Source organism: Mchenga conophoros, linkage group LG6, assembly GCF_057382185.1.
Source record: "Mchenga conophoros isolate Kocher_MC1m ecotype Shallow Benthic linkage group LG6, M_conophoros_male_GT1.1, whole genome shotgun sequence".
NCBI lineage: Eukaryota > Metazoa > Chordata > Actinopteri > Cichliformes > Cichlidae > Mchenga > Mchenga conophoros.
Window position 1 is genome coordinate 743,486 of NC_140531.1, and position 19,289 is coordinate 762,774.

The window sequence follows — 19,289 nt, forward strand, 5'->3', positions numbered from 1 at the left end:
GAGTGATACCATATATGCCCCATAGCTGCAGAAAAGGCTAACATTGTTATCTTTTTACAAAAACCAGCTGAACATGAGAGGTTTTTGGACCAATTTTGTGTTCTCCATTCTTTAAGCACCGGTTTGAGCACCGTTTGAGCACCGGCACCGTTTCAAAAGTACCGATTTGGCACCGGTATCGGATAAAACCTAAACGATACCCATCCCTAATCATGAGTAATATTTTTTTTTTTAATCCATCTAAATAAAACACACACATGCACGCACACACAGTGAGATTTTAGACCTTCTTCAGAATACTGTATATACTATGGGCATCACGGTGCTGATCCAGAATCCTTACATTATTATTTATTACTAGAGCTACAATAAAATAAAATACTATATACAATGTATATAGTATTTTATTTTAATTTTATTCTATTCTATTGTGTACAGTATCTCATAGATATATTATTCCAGTTCCAATTTCTCTAATTTCTCTATGCAACTTTGCACTGTCCACTGCTGTAATAAAACAAATTTCCCACACGTGGGACTAATAAAGGTTATCTTATCTTATTTTATCTTGTCTTATCTTATCACAAGAAGAAAGCTTAAAAAAATCACTATTATTTGATTATTAAAATGTTACTGTGTGTCTTGCTTTGTTTTTAAAAAAACAACAACAACAAAAACGTAATTTTCTATTTTTCTCCCTTTTAATCATTGTCTCTTATTTGTTTAGTTATACATACTCTTCCACTTTATTATAATTTTGCACTACAATTGTACAACGTCTCCTCCATGTATAATATTTGCTGTTATTGTTCCAGTTGAAATAAAGCTAGAGGGGGGAAAAAATAAACAAAAAACAATCAGCCAATCACGAGTTTTGGAGCTCGGCGATTGGCTGATTTAATGCGTGATTGGAGCATGCATCTTATTGCTCCGAACTAACAGACGTTTCCAGCCACTCCGTTTCGCCGTTTTTCTCAAAGGCTTTGCATTTGAAGAGGAACAAACAGCAGCTAGGGTGGAACATTTTCACCTGACACATACCTGACAGCAACTTTTCTTACTGGCAGAGCTGTTAGCGGACACGCCTGTGCATCAAAGCTCCCGACCGGACAGAGAAGGGCGCTGGAGAAGCACGCGGGACTGCGTCCACTAAACCCGGCGAGAAAGGGAAAGAAGTAGGAACCTTGTTATTTATAAATTTCTTATTGTCTGTGGGGGTTCTGGTAGTGTTAGCATAACCGCTCTCGCTGATATTTTTCACCTGTTAGGTAAGCTAACTTTTTTCTTTTTCGTCAGTCTGTGAGCAGAAACCAGATTTAACCAGTTTGAAGACACAAATTTCACCTCTTAACTTTATTGTCCGTTGTTCTTTCGACACATGGTGCTTGTTTAGATTTTCTCCTAATTAAACCGCTGGTAACATGGATAGGTTTATGCACGTAACAAAGTAATGTCATTGTAATATTACAGTCCTTAACTGTTAATGACGGAAAGCAGCGGTGAAAGCCCAGAGGCCGCTAGCTGAATTTGATCTCACATTTTGCTGCTAAATAAGATTATTAGGCCTTAATACTCTGAACAGCTCCCAAACCTGAGTTGGCCTGTATCTCACTGCTGTTAATGAAGACCAAAGGTCTTTCGCTCGCTAAATGTTGACTTCAAATTAGAGTCTGAGTTGTTGTTAATGTTTATCCTTCTGTTTTTAAACGGACATTTTAGTTTTAGTGTTATCAACAAAAAATGCATGTCCTGCTTCAGCAACAGTGAGTTAGAAGCTCTTCTCCTACTGGGTACTCCCGCTATTCTGTTTTCAGTTGTCAATGTTTTTTGTCCCTCCAGATTTTCCACTTATTTCTGTGTTCAAGGGTGTAGATTTGGTTTTGGCATTGGTGGGGACAGATGATTCAACCACCGAACCCTGCCCTGTTTCTTTGTTTTTCCTTTTTGTCTCAGCTTCTTGATAAATTAAAAAAAAAAGGGAGAAATATACTTGCCTACATATGCTATTCTACATGCTTTTAAACCATTTAATTCATAGTTTAATATGTGAATTATAAAATGTTAAATTACTATTAAACAAATGTATTTTATACTTTAGTTTACTTCAGCCTAGAGCTGGGTGATAGAACGATAACGATATGTATCGCGATAGACCTCGCCGCTCTTGTCCTCTTAAAAAAGAAAAAAAAAAAAAAAAAAAAGGTCAGCCAATCCAAATTAAGTAGCGCAGAGCCGAACCAATCACAGCCGCAGCGTCACGTCGCGTGACTTGTTACGTACAGCACAAGTGCCAAGCCGCACGTGTGTTTGTTTGGGAAGCAGCCAGCGCGTAATGGAGGAAATGAGTGTGCCGACTAGAAAAATCAACCGAGCGTGACCGAAGAGAAAACAGATGATGGTTCCAACGCCGGAGAGATTGTCGAACGGAAGAGCCATAGAAGTTCCGTAGTTTGAAGGTATTTCGGCTATTTCAAGTCTGACAAAAAACAGAGTAGCGTGCACTGTAAATTGTGCCGAAAGCAAGTCTGGAAATACAATAAACTGGTGCATGCGTCACACTGTGCGCCACGTTATTGTTTCGGTGAAATGAATTTCTACAATACTGTTAATTCTACTCTCTGCAGTGTTTAAATGCTTACATATACACACAGTTACTGTCCGTCCACACAGACGACTCGGTTCTGCTTCTATGCCCCAGCTTTGTTTACTTTTTCCCACCGAGGCTTCTAGACTTCTGATTGGCCAACATTTCTGCACGGTTAGGAATCTAGCGCCACCTGCTGCTTTGGCATGTTCATAGCAGCGTTTTCCTTCATTTCTGCCTTTATGTGTGGACGGGATTATTTTTTAAAACGAAAACGGAAAATCTCCGTTTTCAAAAATACCCGTGTACGTGTGGACGTAGCCTCAGTCTCTGACTGGAAGCGCTAATTCGTCATTCGGCTTTTGTCAGACTAAAGTAACTGTTAAAACTGTTTGAAAAGCTCAGCTATACAACAAGGAGAGATTGAGAATTTCCTTTTAGTTCTCAGTTTATTTGATATTGACAAAAGTTAGTCAGTTTTGTCTGTTCTTCTGTAAAACAAACTAAGATTTATTTTTAGAATTTATATTTTGTTTCTAAGTGGAATTGACAAATTAGGCTGTTTCGTTTGTTCTATTTTGAAACTTAAACGCTTTAGCGGCTGCCTTTTGTGTAGTTTGCAATATTTGCCTTTATTTATCTGAAAAAGTCTCATGTTCCTTAAGTACATCTACCCTGTTGAACTTATTATGGGAAATAAATATTTAAATAAAAACAAGCTGCTGATTATTTCACATTTTACTTGTGAGCAACGGCACATTTAAATCTTACAAATATAGTTATTTGGCTTATATCGTGATAGATATCGTTATCGCCTGAAATGAAAAAAACATATCGTGATATGAAAAAATCTCATATCGCCCAGCTCTAGTTCAGCCATATTCCATATAAATCAGGTATCATACAAAAATAAAAATAGCTTCAAATACAGTCACGACAATAAAAGAATATGACTTTAAGGACTTAACAACATTACTTCAGTTATAGTACACCAACATCTCTTATATACATTAGCACTAAGGGAACACTGAATGACCTGGTGGGTTTTGTCCATAAAACTACTCATAGCTATGTAAACTTTAAATATCTGCTCGTTTTTTTTAAGACATCACACAGTTGCAAAAGTGCTCTGACGTTTTCGGAGACCCACCAGCTCGATAGCTAGAGGTCTTTCGCTACTCAGGTTAAACATGATATATAAGTCACTCAGATCATTTAAAAATGTTATTGTTTGGCTTTTTTCAGTGTGTTAGTTGTTCCTCAGTAAATTGGTTTGGCTGAGATTAAAGTTAGAGTTTTTACACAGATGAATAAATGTCAAACAGAGAACTGATTAAACAGAAGTGTGAGATGGTAGAGAATTTACACCAGTATCCTGTTATATTTTACATAGAAAGAACAGATGGCAGAATTTATTAAACTCCACCGAGTCCACCAATCTGCAAATTTCATTGAAAGTTTAACAAATTCAAATTCAAATTTTATTTGTCACGTACACAGTCATACACAGTACGATATGTAGTGAAATGCTTGGACAACTGCTCGTGACCTAAAGAAAACAAAAAAGGAAAAGGCTATGAATAAGATAGGAAATAAATATGAAAAATTAAAAAGGGTAAATTTAACTAGGAAGGAATAGAATATAAATTAAGGTTAAAAATGAAATAACTGTACAACACAAATTAGAATGAAGGGTAAATTTAACTGGGAAGGAATAAAATATAAATTAAAGTTGAAAATAAAATAACTGTACAACAAAATACACAATATAGAACTATATAAGAATGTATGAAGAAATATAAATATAAATAAATATATACACAATAACAGCAGCTGTACAAGTATTAACCGGAAATGAAGAATATAGTGACCAGTGTTGTGCAAAACCAAAGTCCAGAAAGTCCAGTGTGTGTGTAAGAACTGTATGTGTGGGTCAGTACTGTGTGGTGGTGTGATTGAGAGACCGTATCGCCTGCGGGAAGAAGCTCCTCCTCAGTCTCTCTGTGTTGGTCTTCAGGGAGCGGAATCGCTTTCCTGACCTCAACAGAGAGAACAGTCTGTTGTTGGGATGGCTGAGGTCCTTCACGATCTTCCTGGCCTTGGTCCAGCACCGCCTGCTGTAGATTGAGTGCAGGTCAGGGAGCTCGGAGCGGATGGTGCGCTCAGCTGACCGCACAACCCTCTGTAGAGCTCGTCTGTCCTGCATGGTGCTGTTCCCGAACCAGGTTAAGATGTTTCCCGCCAGGATGCTCTCTATGGTGCACGAGTAAAAGTTCCTGAGCACCTTGGAGGGCAGTTGGAAGTCTCTCAAGCGTCTGAGGTGGTAGAGACGCTGTCGGGCCTTTTTCACCACGGTGTTGATGTGACAGGACCATGACAGGTCCTGCGTGATGTGAACTCCGAGGTATTTGAAGCTGTCCACTCTCTCCACTGGGCACTCGTTGATGACGGGGGTCTGGTAGTTCCTCTCCTGCTTAGTGCTGAAGTCCACTATCAGCTCCTTTGTCTTACTGACGTTTAGAAGGAGGTTGTTCCTCTGGCACCAGTTCTCCAGATTCCTAATCTCCTTCAGGTAGGCCGTCTCGTTGTTATCAGAGATCAGGCCCACCACGACGGTGTCGTCAGCAAACTTGATGATGGTGGTGGAGCTGGTAGTGGCTACACAGTCATATGTGTACAAAGAGTACAGCAGGGGGCTCAGAACACACCCCTGGGGGGCTCCAGTGCTGAGAGTGGTGGAGGCTGAGACATGTCCGCCCATCCTTACTGCCTGCGGTCTGCCAGTTAGGAAGTTGGAGATCCACTGACACATAGATGAGCTGAGTCCCAGATGCTCCAGCTTGGTGGTGAGTGTGGAGGGAATTATGGTGTTAAATGCAGAGCTGTAGTCTATGAAGAGCATTTTAACATAATTCCCCCTTCTAGTGTCCAAGTGAGTGAGTGATGTGTGGAGGAGATGAGAGATGGCATCGTCTGTGGAACGATTTGGACGGTAAGCGAACTGTAGTGGGTCCAGTGTGTCTGGTAGTGAAGAAATGATGAAGTCTCTGACCAGGCGTTCAAAGCACTTCATCACTACTGAGGTGAGGGCTACAGGGCGATAGTCATTGAGAGAAGCAGGGTGGGGTTTCTTCGGGACAGGAACAATGATGGACTCTTTGAAGCATGTGGGGATCACCGACTGAGATAAAGAGATGTTGAATATCTCAGTGAACACAGGAGCTAGCTGGTATGCGCAGTCTCTTAGGATACGACCTGGGATGCCGTCTGGTCCTGCTGCTTTCCTGGTGTTCACTCTCTTGAAGGCTCTCCTTACTTCATGCTCGGAGATGACGAGCACGTTTCCAGTGCTGGCAGTATCTTCCTGTCTGCAGCCGTTAGCGCCGCTAACACTAGCATTGTTGGAGACCTTAGCTGCAGCCTCGAAGCGAGCATAGAAAGTGTTCAGCTCGTCTGCCAGAGTCACGGCCGCGTTCGTCATACCGGTTGTTGGTGCTTTATAGTCCGTTATTGTCCTTAGTCCCCGCCACAGGCTCCTAGAGTCACTCTGTTGGAGTTGTGACTCTAGTTTCCTCCCGTAGCGCTGCTTCGCCTCTTTCACTGCCCTCCACACGTTATATGACGCGGCTTTGTACGGGTCCATGTCCCCCGTCATGAGTCCCGTGTTGTAGGCAGCGGTGCGGGATCTCAGAGCGTCGCGGATGGTTTTATCCACCCACGGCTTCTGGTTGGGAAACGTTGTGATAGTCTTTGTCTCCACGGTATCATCCGCTAGTTTCCCGATGAATCCCACAACCGCTTCCGTAAACACGTTGACGTCATAGTCGGAGCTGTTTCTGAACATGCCCCAGTCTGCGTCATCGAGTGCGTCCTGTAACGCGGCCACCGATTGATCCGTCCAGCGCGCGACCTTCCTCTGAACCGGAACTTCCTGTTTCAGCCTTTGTTTGTATTTTGGCATGAGGAAGATGGCGGCGTGATCAGATTTGCCAAACGGGGGGCGGGATTGTGCCTTGTAGCCGTCCTTGACCGTAGTGTAGCAGTGGTCCAGTGTCCTTTCACCCCTGGTGGGGCAGGTGATGTGTTGATAAAAGTTCGGCGCTGCGCGTTTGAGGTTGGCGCTATTAAAGTCCCCCGTCACAATAAGCGCAGCGTCCCGGTGTTGTGTCTGGTGCTGTGTGAGTGCCTCATGCAGCTCGCATAAGGCGGTGACCGTGTCCGCTTGTGGTGGAATATAAACGGCACTTACAATGACCGATGTAAATTCCCGAGGTAGATAAAAAGGACGACACATGATGGACAGTAGTTCCAGATTTGGTGTGCAGGAGCGTGTGAGAGGAACAACGTTCGCACTGTTGCACCAGTTGTTGTTCACCATTAAACACACGCCGCCTCCCCTTGACTTCCCCGAGTCCCGTGTCCTGTCCATGCGGTGAACCGAGAAGAACTCGGCCGGCTGGATGGCGTGGTCCGGCACCGCTGGGTTCAGCCATGTCTCGGTGAAGCAGAGGAGATTGCAGTCCCGAATGTCTCTCTGGAACTTTATCCTGGCCCTGAGGTCGTCAAGCTTGTTCTCCAGTGACTGGACGTTGGCGAGCAGGATGCTAGGCAGAGGTGTGCGGTGTGCACGAGCTCTCAGCCTGTTCCTGACGCCGGCTCGCTTCCCTCTAGGCCGCCGCCGCTTCCCTTTGTTCTCCCTCGAGATCTCACTCGGCCAGCTCGGATCCGGAGTTAAAAACTTCGAATTGTGAGTACATTGTAAACCAATAGAAACAAGAGTGTCACTGTCATACCTAATGTACCCAATGGTGATGATTTGCCGATTTAGAAACGCTGAAAACTAACTTAAAAAACAAAGACAAAGAAAAAGTGGTCGGAGCAGTCGTGACGGCAGCCGACCTCACCGGCGCCATCTTAAATTATCATCTCGTCTTTATTTTTAGTTAGCACATGCCTTAAACACTTCAAGCTGTAAGCTAATGATAGTTATTTAAGAGCAGATGCATGCTGGTGCAATAAGCTGTACGTTTTACGTCCAGCGGATGAATGATCTGATTAGTCAACTAATTGCAAAAATCATCAGTGACTAGTTGACTATCAAAATAATCTTTTTGTGGCAGCCCTAGTAGTCATGTTCTTAAACTTCTGGTCGATGTCTTCTTTGAATTTATTCAGTTCGTGTTTCATTTGACCGGTAATTTCTTCTTTGAATGTTATGAAGTCCGATTTCAGGTTGTTTTGGAGTAGGGCTGCTCGATTATGGCAAAAATGATAATCACGATTATTTTCACTGAAATTGAGATCACGATTATTTGACGATATTTATTTAACCCTTTAAGACCTACTATAGAACCAAGTCCACCAGAGCTTATATTATTTTTTTACATGCTGTAGTGCCATTTGTGGGAGCATTTCAAGTTGCTATACATCAATACAACTGTTATAGCCCATATTTTAATAATATGTATGCATTAAGTCCATAGTATCAGAATCAGAATCAGAATACTTTATTGATCCCTGGGGGAAATTATTTTTTGTTACAGTGCTCCATTTTAAACCAACATTAAGACAAGACAGACAATACGCTAACTAAGAATAGTACAATATATACATATATATACATACATACATACATAAGTCACTCATAAATAAATAGTTGGAAAAGTAATTACATAAACTACAAAAAAAATTGAAAATCGCTTTTGTTTTGTTTACATATATTTCTACTTGGAGAAATTTAAGAGGTTTATCCCTCGAAACTTTAAATACAATAAAGTTGCAAAAAATAGTTTCCCACCACAGGAAATTTATTTTGAGTGTCTTCATAGTTTTATTTTGGAGATACAGCAATTTTTATATACTGCAGGAAAAACAAAAAACAATCCTATGATGCAAATTTGCAAAGAAAACAGCATGTGCATCATTTCACTGTGGGAAGTGTTACGAACAGCTGATAGGATCGGCAAAGCGTGTTTCTGGAATATTATGTTTTTGTTCCTGCAAGCGCTTTTTATGCAATTTTTGCAAAGCTATATGTGGAACGAAACCGTGACCGAGGACAAGCTGATGGCATAAGATGTAAGTACAACTCCTCCGGTTTCATATGCAAAACAAATTATTGCGCTAGCTTACACGGTTCAGGTTCTACAGGGATTTAACAATAGTTACGCAAAACGGAGCATGCAGCTCTGACCGGCTTTAAAGGGTTAACAATGACTTTAAAAAAATAATATAAAATAGTGTGCAACACCACTGAAGTTTTTTTTTTTTTAAACTCTCTTTTCAACCAACGGCAGTCACTCTCCAAATAACTTCTGCTTAGCTTTCCGAGCTTCCCTCGGGTCCTCTTAATCAGCGGTCTCCAACCTTTTTTGCGCCACGGACCGGTTTATGCCCGACAATATTTTCACGGACCGGCCTTTAAGGTGTCGCGGATAAATGAGGGAGGGGCTAATAATCGGCTCAGTCATTTTTAATGATCGTTGAAAGCCCAGATCGTAATCGTGATTAAAATTCGATTAATTGAGCAGCCCTATTTTGGAGGGATTGAATTTGTTTGCTAATACAGTCTAGCCCGTTTTGAAAGGTAGCCATATTAGCTTCGGGTGCTAGCTTGTCCTCGTTGTTCAGGTGTTTTATGTCTTTACCTTGGGTTTCTGGGGATTTTTTATTCTTTGCTTTTGTTGTCCCTCCCCTCATCTTCCAAAGTTGTTTTGCCTCAAGCTTTAATTCGTGTTTTAGCTGAGTTTATCTGGTTGGCTTTCGGGAGGTCTGTACTTATGTGACCATACTGCTCTACCGTCACACCGGTGTTCTGACAAACCATCCTACTTTGGCGAAATGTCCTACCTTAAGTAGTTTATGCACATTTCTGCTGTCACAGAATACTTCCAGGACAAATTTAAGTAGATATGACGGTTTACCACTTAACTTTGCCCATCAGAGTGTGTTTGTAGCTCTTATTTATAAAGCCAGGATGGTTTGCCACTTCATTTTACCCGTTCAAGTTTCTACCTCTCATTAACAAAGGTAGGACAATTTGCAACTTACTTTTAGCTGTTAAAGTATGCTTGTAGGTCACATTCACAAAGGTAGGAAGGTTCACAACTGAATTTTAGCTGTTAAAGTATGTTCTAGCTAGTGGTGCAACGGATCAAAAAACTCACGGATCAGATCAATTTTCAGATCAGCAAAAAAAGACAAGACAAATTTAACTGTCCGTTTATTTATTTATTTAAGTATGTTTTTCCCTATAAAAAACATTCAACTGTAGAATCATTCCACACAATTATATAAAAACAAATTAAGGTGCATTATAGGGCATTATAATTATTTCCTTTAATGTGTATACAATCAAAAACAACTTAAAATGCAATTTAAGGTATCATTGCTTCTTACTTTGAACATTTGGAGAATGAAATAAAAACTAGCTTATGTCCACATCATCAAAAAAGAAGAAAGAAAGCAAAGCAGATGTGAGGTTATAACTTCAAATTTTTTAAAAAAAAAGATGAGGATGTCTACATTTTCTGGGGAGCGTGTAGACCTCTTTGCTGTAACGATGTCCCCTGCTGTTGAGAACACCCTCTCGCTAGGCACTGAAGTGGCAGGCACAGCCAGATAGCGTCTTGCCATTATGGCAAGGTGAGGGTGTTTACAGTCATTACTTTTCCACCACGTCAGTGGATCACCATCCACTGGAATGCCACTTGCTGCCTCATAGGATGCCACCTCCTCTTTGATGGTGTCAAAAGCCTTGCTGCCCATGTCCTTCTGTACAAAGGCGTCACCAAAAAGCTCTGCCATTGCCGGCTTCTTTTGAGGAGGACATGTGTCTGCTCCTGTTGGTGCTGCTTGACCCTACAGGGAAAGTTACTTTATTGATTAAAACAATTATTTTTAAATATTTCATTGACATTCAAATGTGGAAATAACTTTGAAGAAAAACATTATCATTAAAAATAAAAAATATATAATTTCTAAATATTTATTTTCTTTGCCTCTTCACAGTCTGCAGTTCCAAGACTGCTCACAGTCTCAGTAGTGAGATCACTGTATGTCCTCAGGCGTAGGGCCATGTCTAGGTGAGACAGGGACTTGAACCTTGGATCAAGTGCAGTAGCTCTGTGAAGGTCCTCCTGTAGGGCTGGTGGTGAAGTGTATCTGCGCTTCAGGTCCTCTCTAATGGCAGTCTTGACATCTCTTGTGATGGTGCTGTCTTCCTCACTTGGGACCATGGCTTGTAGGATCCTTGTTTTCAGAAGCAGGATCATGGACACAGATGGTGCAGCTTCACTGCTCAACAGAGTTGTGGTTTGAGTGGTTTGAGCAGCTGGAGGACCTTCTCTGCCACTCTAACATCATCATCAGACAAGGTGACGATGTCTCTGACATTTTTCTTCAGGGTTTTGTCTGTTAATGCAGAGTATATAGTAGGGCTGCTCGATTATGGCAAAAATGATAATCACGATTATCTTCACTGAAATTGAGATCACGATTATTTGACAATATTTATTTAACCCTTTAAGACCTACCATAGAACCAAGTCCGCCAGAGCTTATATTATTTTTTTACATGCTGTAGTGCCATTTGTGGGAGTATTTCAAGTTGCTATACATCAATATAAGTGTTATAGCCCATATTTTAATAATATGTATGCATAAAGTCCATAGTAACTACATTAATTGCAAACAAAAGGAAAATGGCCTGCATTTGTATAGTGCTTTTCTAGTACATTCAGTCATTCACACACTGGCGATAGCAAGCTACATTGGAGCCACAGCTGCCCTGGGGCACACTGACAGAGGCGAGGCTGCCGGACACTGGCGCCACCGGGCCCTCTGACCACCACCAGTAGGCAAACATGGGGTTAGTATCTTGCCCAAGGATATTTGGCATGCAGCCAGGAGGCAGCCTGGGCTCGAACCACCGACCTTCTGATTAGTGGCTGACCTGCTCTGCCACCTGAGCCACAGCCACCCAGCACAGCAAACAAGTGCAATATACTACAAAAAAAATTGAAAATCGTTTTTGTTTAGTTTTTTTACATATATTTCTACTTGGAGAAATTTAAGAGGTTTATCCCTCAAAACTTTAAATACAAAAAAGTTGTAAAAATAGTTTACAACAACAGGAAATTTATTTTGAGTGTCTTCATAGTTTTATTTTGGAGATACAGCAATTTTTATATACTGCAGGAAAAACAAAAAAACAATCCTATGATGCAAATTTGCAAAGAAAACAACATGTGCATCAAAATAAACTATTTCCAGCTGTGGAATTCGAGTTCTAAGCATCCCAGCAACTATTCAGAAAAGTCAAACATGACTTATAAAAACACTAGTATAGGCTTTTAAGGCCTACAAGTAAAAAACGACATTTTCTGCGAAAATGACGTCACTTCCGGTTTCGGGCAGGAAATGCGATAGTTCGCGTTGACGTCTTTTTCAAAGTGGGAAGTGTTAAGAACAGCTGATGGATCAGCAAAGCGTGTTTCTGGAATATTATGTTTTTGTTCCTGCAAGTGCTTTTTATGCAATTTTTGCAAAGCTTTATGTGGAAGGAAACCGTGACCGAGGACAAGCTGATGGCATAAGATGTAAGTACAACTCCTCCGGTTTCATATGCAAAACATTATTGCGCTAGCTTACGCGGTTCAGGTTCTACAGGGATTTAACCCTTAGATGCACACGTGGGGTCAAAAATGACCCCATGGGTTGTTTTTCTTCAAAATCTTTAAAATAAAAAGTTGTAATATATTCATATTCCAGGTATTCCTCATAAAATATGTTTGTAACATGAGGCCATTTGCATTTTTATTAATTTTTTTCATTAATTAAAAAAAATGCCGTTATTGTATCACTACTCCACTCTTCCACAAGTGGGGTCAAAAATGACCCCAAGCAGTTCCTATGGAATCTTCTATGAAACTTTCATTCTTAGCAACTCTGACTGTCCCACTTACACATCTTATGGATCAAGAATTAATTTTTACACAGTAACATACATGATTTATAGTCAGGGCTGCACATAAGTGGTTCGCTGTCAAAATAAAAGTATTCCCGGAAATTAATAGAATACGCGCTTCTTTAGCGGTGGAGGAACGCCAAAGTAATTGCTTACGGAGCTTGCTTCTTCGACATCTTTAGAGTTCTGAACAAATGTCTGTCCTCCTCCAGAACGTCTAATGTACGCAAACGAGCGTTCCAACTTCTTATCTGGTGCACGTCTTTTATTTTGACAGCAAATGCGCACCTGAGGACCATTTTTGTACAGCCCTATTTATAGTTTCCTGTGCATTTCAAACATTGTCCTTTCTGATTTTTTTTTTAAATATTTAAAGTAACATGGCTGTTATGAGAACAGCTAGGATCCCTGTGGACCTTGCCCTATAAATGATCCCGGACGGATGGGATGAAGAGCCCATCGGAGGCACTGACTCAGAATCTGACATCTCAGATATAGAGGACCCAGACTACTGTCCCCCCCACCCCACCCCCGCTGGACAAGGCCAGTCAGATACAGAGGAGTCCTCTGATGAGTCCTCTGAAGAGGAAATGAATATTGAGTCTAACAGAATGAGCCCCTCTTACTGCTCTAGCCACAATATTCTGAATTAGTTGGCCAGGGCTTGCACCTGGGTTTAGTACTGTCTCCCCAATAGATGCATGGAAGATGTTCATGTCTGATAATTTAATAGAAGAGGTGCTGACATGCACAAACATGGAGGCACAAAGAGTAGCCACAGACAGGGGAAAAGAGTGGAAAAATATAATCAAACATAAGCTCCTGGCCTTCATTTGATTGACCATTCTCGCAGGAAGTGAGAAGAACTGGGATGTACCAGTCAGTGTGTTTTTTGGGAGTCCTCTGCATAACCCATTGTACAAGGCCACTATGTCAATTCAAAGATTTAAAGATATTTGCTGTTTCTTGCACTTTGATGACAAGAGGACCAGAGCCTACCGACTGAAAACAAACCACATGGCAGCTTTCTGCTACATATGGGGCCTGTTCCTGGTCAACTGCAGGCAGAAATTCATCCTCAGTGATTGTGTTACAGTGGATGAACAACTTGTGCCTTTCAGAAGGAAGACCCAGCTTCTGCAGTATATGCAGAGCAAGCATACAAAAGTGATACAAGTGATACAAAAACTGCAATTTCTTAAAATTTATGAAAAAACTAATAAAAATGCAAAGGGCCTCATGTCACAAACATGTTTTATGAGGAATATCTCAAATATGAAAATATAACAACTCTTTGTTTTAAAGATTTTGAAGAATAACAACCGAGTTTATAGCAAAATGCATTGTTTCTATTTGGGGTCATTTTTGACCCCACTCGTGGAAGAGTGTAGGTATTGGTAGGTTGTGCATCCAAGGGTTAAAAATAGTTACACAAAACGGAGTGTGCTGCTCTGACCGGCTTTAAAGGGTTAACAATAACAATGTATCGAATAATGACACACTATAATATAAAATAGTGTGCAAATACTGATAACAGTGCAAATGTTTGCAATATAAGAAATAAATGAAAAATGTAAACATCTATGTTTAGTGAACTTTGCAGTGTTGCTCTGTGGTGCAGCTACTACATCGTAGCAAAGTTTACACATTGTCTACTTCATCCACGTCTAACTCCGCCAACCCATAATGTTTCCACACAACTGAAGTTTTTTTTTACCTCTCTTTTCAACCAACGGCAGTCACTCTCCTCTCCAAATAACTTCTGCTTAGCTTTCCGAGCTTCCCTCGGGTCCTCTTAATTGTTGTGATGCGTGTTCGAAATGGAGAGCGATGCGCTTGATTTACCACACGGAGCAGCGCGAGAGTAAAGTATGAGGGAGGGGCTAATAATCGGCTCAGTCATTTTTAATGATCGTTGAAAGCCCAGATCGTAATCGTGATTAAAATTCGATTAATTGAGCAGCCCTAGTATATAGCTGTCTGCTGCTCAAGATAACGCTCCAAAATAACATAAGTGGAGTTCCACCTTGTTGGGACATCATGTATGAGCTTATGAGTAGGTAGCTGTAGCATATCTCGCTTGGTCTTAAGCACATGAGCAGCTGTTGAACTTCGGCGGAAGTAGGAAACCACCTTTCTTATCCTCCCAAGGAGGCGGTCCATCTTACTCACTTTAATTCCCTTTTGGGATGCTAAATTAACTGCATGTGCAAAGCACCCTATCTGTGGGCCCAGTCCTGCCTCGTTCACTGCATTTATTTGGTTTTTAGCATTGTGTGTTGTGACTGGGATATTGGTATTGGACCCAAATGCTGGACTCTTTAATGAAGGCAGTGCGTTTATTTACAGTGAAGTAAATAACAAGTACACAATAAATTCCCGTAGCTCCCTAGACTCCCGTGTCGTGTCTCACTCCAACGTTCGTGCTCGTGCTCGCCACTCCCGTGTTTCTGCACACCCCGTGCGTGTCCTTTTCTGCTCCACGCTCCTCCTTCACGGACACAACAAAGGCAGCCATCAAACACCAACTCACGTGGGCAAACACGACCGGCAATATGCAGACACACACTAACTTGGAGTGTAACTTAATGATCCCGCGTTGAGGAGCTCTCAGCTACACTCCTATGTAGCTCCCCGGATGAACCAGATCAGCTGCAGGTTTGTGAGGTCCTTAGGCGTGGCCAGCCACCTGGCAGGACACACCCAGCAGGCCTGAAGACTCCTGTAGACCAGTGCTCAGCACACACACACACACACACAAACCCACAAACCAGGTAGCAGCACCAAAAATACACATGTCCAGAACTGCCCAGAGACCCTGGGTCGCTCACACCCAGGACCCTGACAGTTTGAATCCTTTGCTTGCACTATACGTCTGCACAAGTTGCACACCGCTTTGGTTACGTCCTTGGGTTTACTTCTTTCATCTGGTTTAAAGCCAAAGAAAATCCAAATTGTCGACTTTATATTTTTTGGGGGCAATTAATTTGTCCGTGTTTAGACTTCTTAAATCAGTCCGTGATTACATGATTACATTGCTCCACCCACCAAAAAGCATGCGTGAATATATCGCCCAATAATCCTAAATTGATTATTGGACTTAGGTTTGTCGAGCTGGTGCTGCTGTGGAACCAAAGAAAACCTGCAGCTGTTCAACGTCAGACAGTTGTTTATCACAGGTATGTTGTCATTAGCGTCGGTAGGCTCTGTTTGAGCCTCTGAGGAGGTCTTTGTTTTCTCATGATGAAATTTGGGGGATCTGATTCTCCATTAAGATCATAAAGAGTCCTGGCAGAAAACACTCAGTTCTTGTGCCTCTGTGGCTGCAGACTTTTGCTCCGTGTCAGGTGACATGTGTTTTGGTGCTGTCGTTGTGAACAGGGGCAGGAGTGGAACCAGACTCCTGAGGCCTGGCCATGACGCTGATTCAGTGTGATGTTAAAGATGAGTGAATACACTAGAGATGGACCGATCCGATATTACGTATCGGTATCGGTCCGATACTGACCTAAATTACTGGATCGGATATCGGAGAAAAATAAAAAATGTAATCCGATCCATTAAATATCACGAAAGCACCTCATAAAACTTGCAACACGCGTAACTCACCTCAGAACGTTAGCACGTCGGAGCAGTATGCATCACGTGATAGAGCGGCTGTGGCATTTGTGACCTGTCGGTGGTCTGGATAGCATGTGGAGCTTCGCTAGCAACCCGGCATTTCATCTCCGACAAAGTTATCCCCGAGAGAAGTAAAGCAAGTGTGTAAGTCCATCTCTGAATGTTTGTAAAGCATTCCTGCGTTAAGCTTAACAAACGATATATGGAGCGACTGCCTCTTCTTGCTGCTACTTCAATCATGAAACTGCTTAATGATCAGCTGATCGGCTTTTCTGTCGCGACTCCGTCTCTCTGGTTTGTTTTTGGCCCACTTTGCACCAGAAAGAGGAAACCAGCGGCTGAACAACAGCAGCGCTTGATAAGCTGTTGTTAGAATGTATTTATTATTACTTTCTACTCGAGGATCTTTTGTAGCTGACGGCTGGTAACTGTGCAGGGGCGGATCTAGCAAAGTTTAGCCAGGGGGGCTGATAGGGCATTAACAGGGAAAAGAGGGCACAAAGACATACTTTTCTTTCTTATTCTCATTTAAAATGTCTAGCTTTTAATAAATAATTATCTGACACCCAAAGTTTTAATTTGATGTAAAATGAATAGAAGTCAATTACTGTATATAGTAACTATTAAGTCTAATGATATAGTACTTTTTCCTTTGGGAAGGTACCATCTGTGCAGTCTGAAATTTTGTTGAAGAAAGATGTTGAATCTATTTAATATTTCTTGAAAAATAATTGATTTCTGTGCATTTTTTTTTTCACACTGCATCAAATTAAGGTTGATTACGTCGATTAAGCATCATGAGGTGGAGCGTGAGGGGTGGTTCCCTATTTTTTATTTATTTATTTTTGTTGTTGCTGGGAGTTGGAACCCTATTAGTTAGGTTGCTTAATATTTACCCTAAGTACTCTTTAAAATACCAGAATAGGGAGGATGGTGTAGGTTTGAGTTTATTAGATTGATCAGTATTGCTGAACTATGAAATTTTTTTTTTTTTGCATACAGGTATAACAGAATAGCTTTAGTGTAGTTGTTGTTTTAAACTTGAGTATGAACTTATACAAAATGCAGCAAGATATTTAAAAACCAGTTTTGTTGATTAAAAAACACTATATCGGATTCATATCGGTATCGGCAGATATCCAAATTTATGATATCGGAATCGGTATCGGACATAAAAAAGTGGTATCGTGCCATCTCTAGAATACACCCCAACCCAGCACCAGAGCCTGAACTGGTAACAAAGGCAGTGATGAACAGTTCATTCATAAATCTGTGATATAGTTTGTTTAATTTGCATCTGTATTTCACTTCCTTTGAATAACGTAATTTATCTAGTTTCACACTGAGGTTTGAATTTTAGCTCATTGGTTTCTTTCTTTATCCATAGGGTCTAATATGATGTCATCCTACCCTGTGCAGCTACAGGTTTGAGCTGGTAAGGTCAGACACCAGTGTTGGATGAGAAGCCCTGGCTTATAGTCTCTGCTCTAATTAATTTCAGAGGTGTTCTTTCAGGTGCAGGCCGTGTTATTACTGGTCCATTTTGACCAATAACAATTCCTGGTCTCTTCTACTCAGGGCAGGCCACTTGCTTGTAATACACCTCGTCTTGAGCTGCATACTTCACATCTGTGTGACGAGTCTGTGTCCGCAGTGCTCTCCATATTCTCTGCGAACTTTTTGCTTCTGTAAAAACTTTCTTGATGCATCTAAAGCACAAGTGTGACTTGCTGTCACGGCTCAACGGCACGAGGGAACAGGGATGGACACAGGCGCAGAAACCAACCCGGAAGCGAGGTGACAGAAAACAAATGATTTATTTCCGCCCACAGGTAAACAAAGGTGAAACACAAAGCGACGCCACCACACTAGTGGCGCGTAGGATTCGTCGGTGATAATGAGGGCGACCTAGACACCTCTAGGAGACGGCTGAACAGCGGGGACAGCGGGGAGGTAGAAACAGGACTAGGTAGGGGCCGGGGGCACTGGAACAAGAGGAGATCACGATCAGAGGGATCCAGCAGACAACCAATAATCCTCCGCAGTTGAATTGAATTGCCTTACTTGGTTTCAGATGGAGGGGACAGGTGGAGCGGAAAACCCGGAAGCGGTCGAGGCGTGGGGAGGCAGGCAGGTGAGCGGTGGGCCGGCAGGCCACGTTGTGTAAGCAGCTGGCGGCCCAGGTCCAGGAGGACGGGAGCGAGGGGAACAAGATCTCCACTCCGGGTGCTATCGCTGAGGACAAGAAAAGACAGGTCAGTCATCACACGGCGTTAAGACAAGGTTTAGGATGCTCCACTGAACTAACATGGGAATAGCAGATACTCAGGCGATGAGTGGTTGAGAGCGCAGGTCTGATATACCGCTGGCACGATTGCTCACAGGTGGTCAGCCAGGGAGGGGCAACCGGACTCCGCCTAAAGGAGGAGGAGCCGCTGTCTGAGACCTGCAGGTGCCCAACCAGACCATGACACTTGCTGCCTAGAAGGCACAGCAAGGAGTGTTGTATTGTAGCCAAAAATGTGTTCTTTGCCATAAGAGCCCAGTCCATTGCAGTGTTCCACTGGCAGCAGTTACTTGCCTTGACATTTTTGTTTCTGGGAGTTCTTGATTGCGTTCCTCAAGCAGTCCATTACTCCATGGGCCGTATGCAGCTGTTGTCTTTACCTCTGTGTTGAAATTTTATGCCATGTCTCTCACGTCATTGTCATTAAACTCTCCCCCATTGTCACTAAGTTGTTTGAGAGGAGCCACGTGCACGCATCGCGTCATGAACAAAGTGTTTGACAATTTCAAAACATTTCTGTGAGTTTAGGATTCTGCCTGCACTAAACTGGTCAATAATGTGGGGATACCACTCATGGTTAAAGTTCACACAGTTCCACAGACACAGTCTCATTGTATTCAGATGTTGGTGTTGCTAGTGCGAGTTTTCTTGTGTCTTTGACATATCAATATTCACAAACAGTTTTCTGCAGGATTGTGTGGCATTCTGCATCATTGTCCTAAGCTTTTTAAAGTCACATGTAATCGTGATTCCCGTTTAAATCTTACAGGAAAAAGTAGAATAAAGTTACTCTGTGATGTTTTTTCAACTTGTTTCAATTTTAACGATTCC

General features: G+C 41.9%; 1 long non-coding RNA gene across 1 annotated transcript; it reads right to left on the bottom strand.

Annotated features, from left to right (window-relative positions):
• Positions 1-17,914: 17,914 nt before the first annotated feature.
• Positions 17,915-18,635, bottom strand: LOC146571782 (uncharacterized). The gene is made up of 3 exons (XR_014892610.1): positions 18,480-18,635; positions 18,236-18,406; positions 17,915-18,156 (listed from the first exon to the last, which is right to left on the bottom strand). It is a non-coding gene; the product is annotated as an uncharacterized LOC146571782 (long non-coding RNA).
• Between the last annotated feature and the right edge of the window lie 654 nt (positions 18,636-19,289).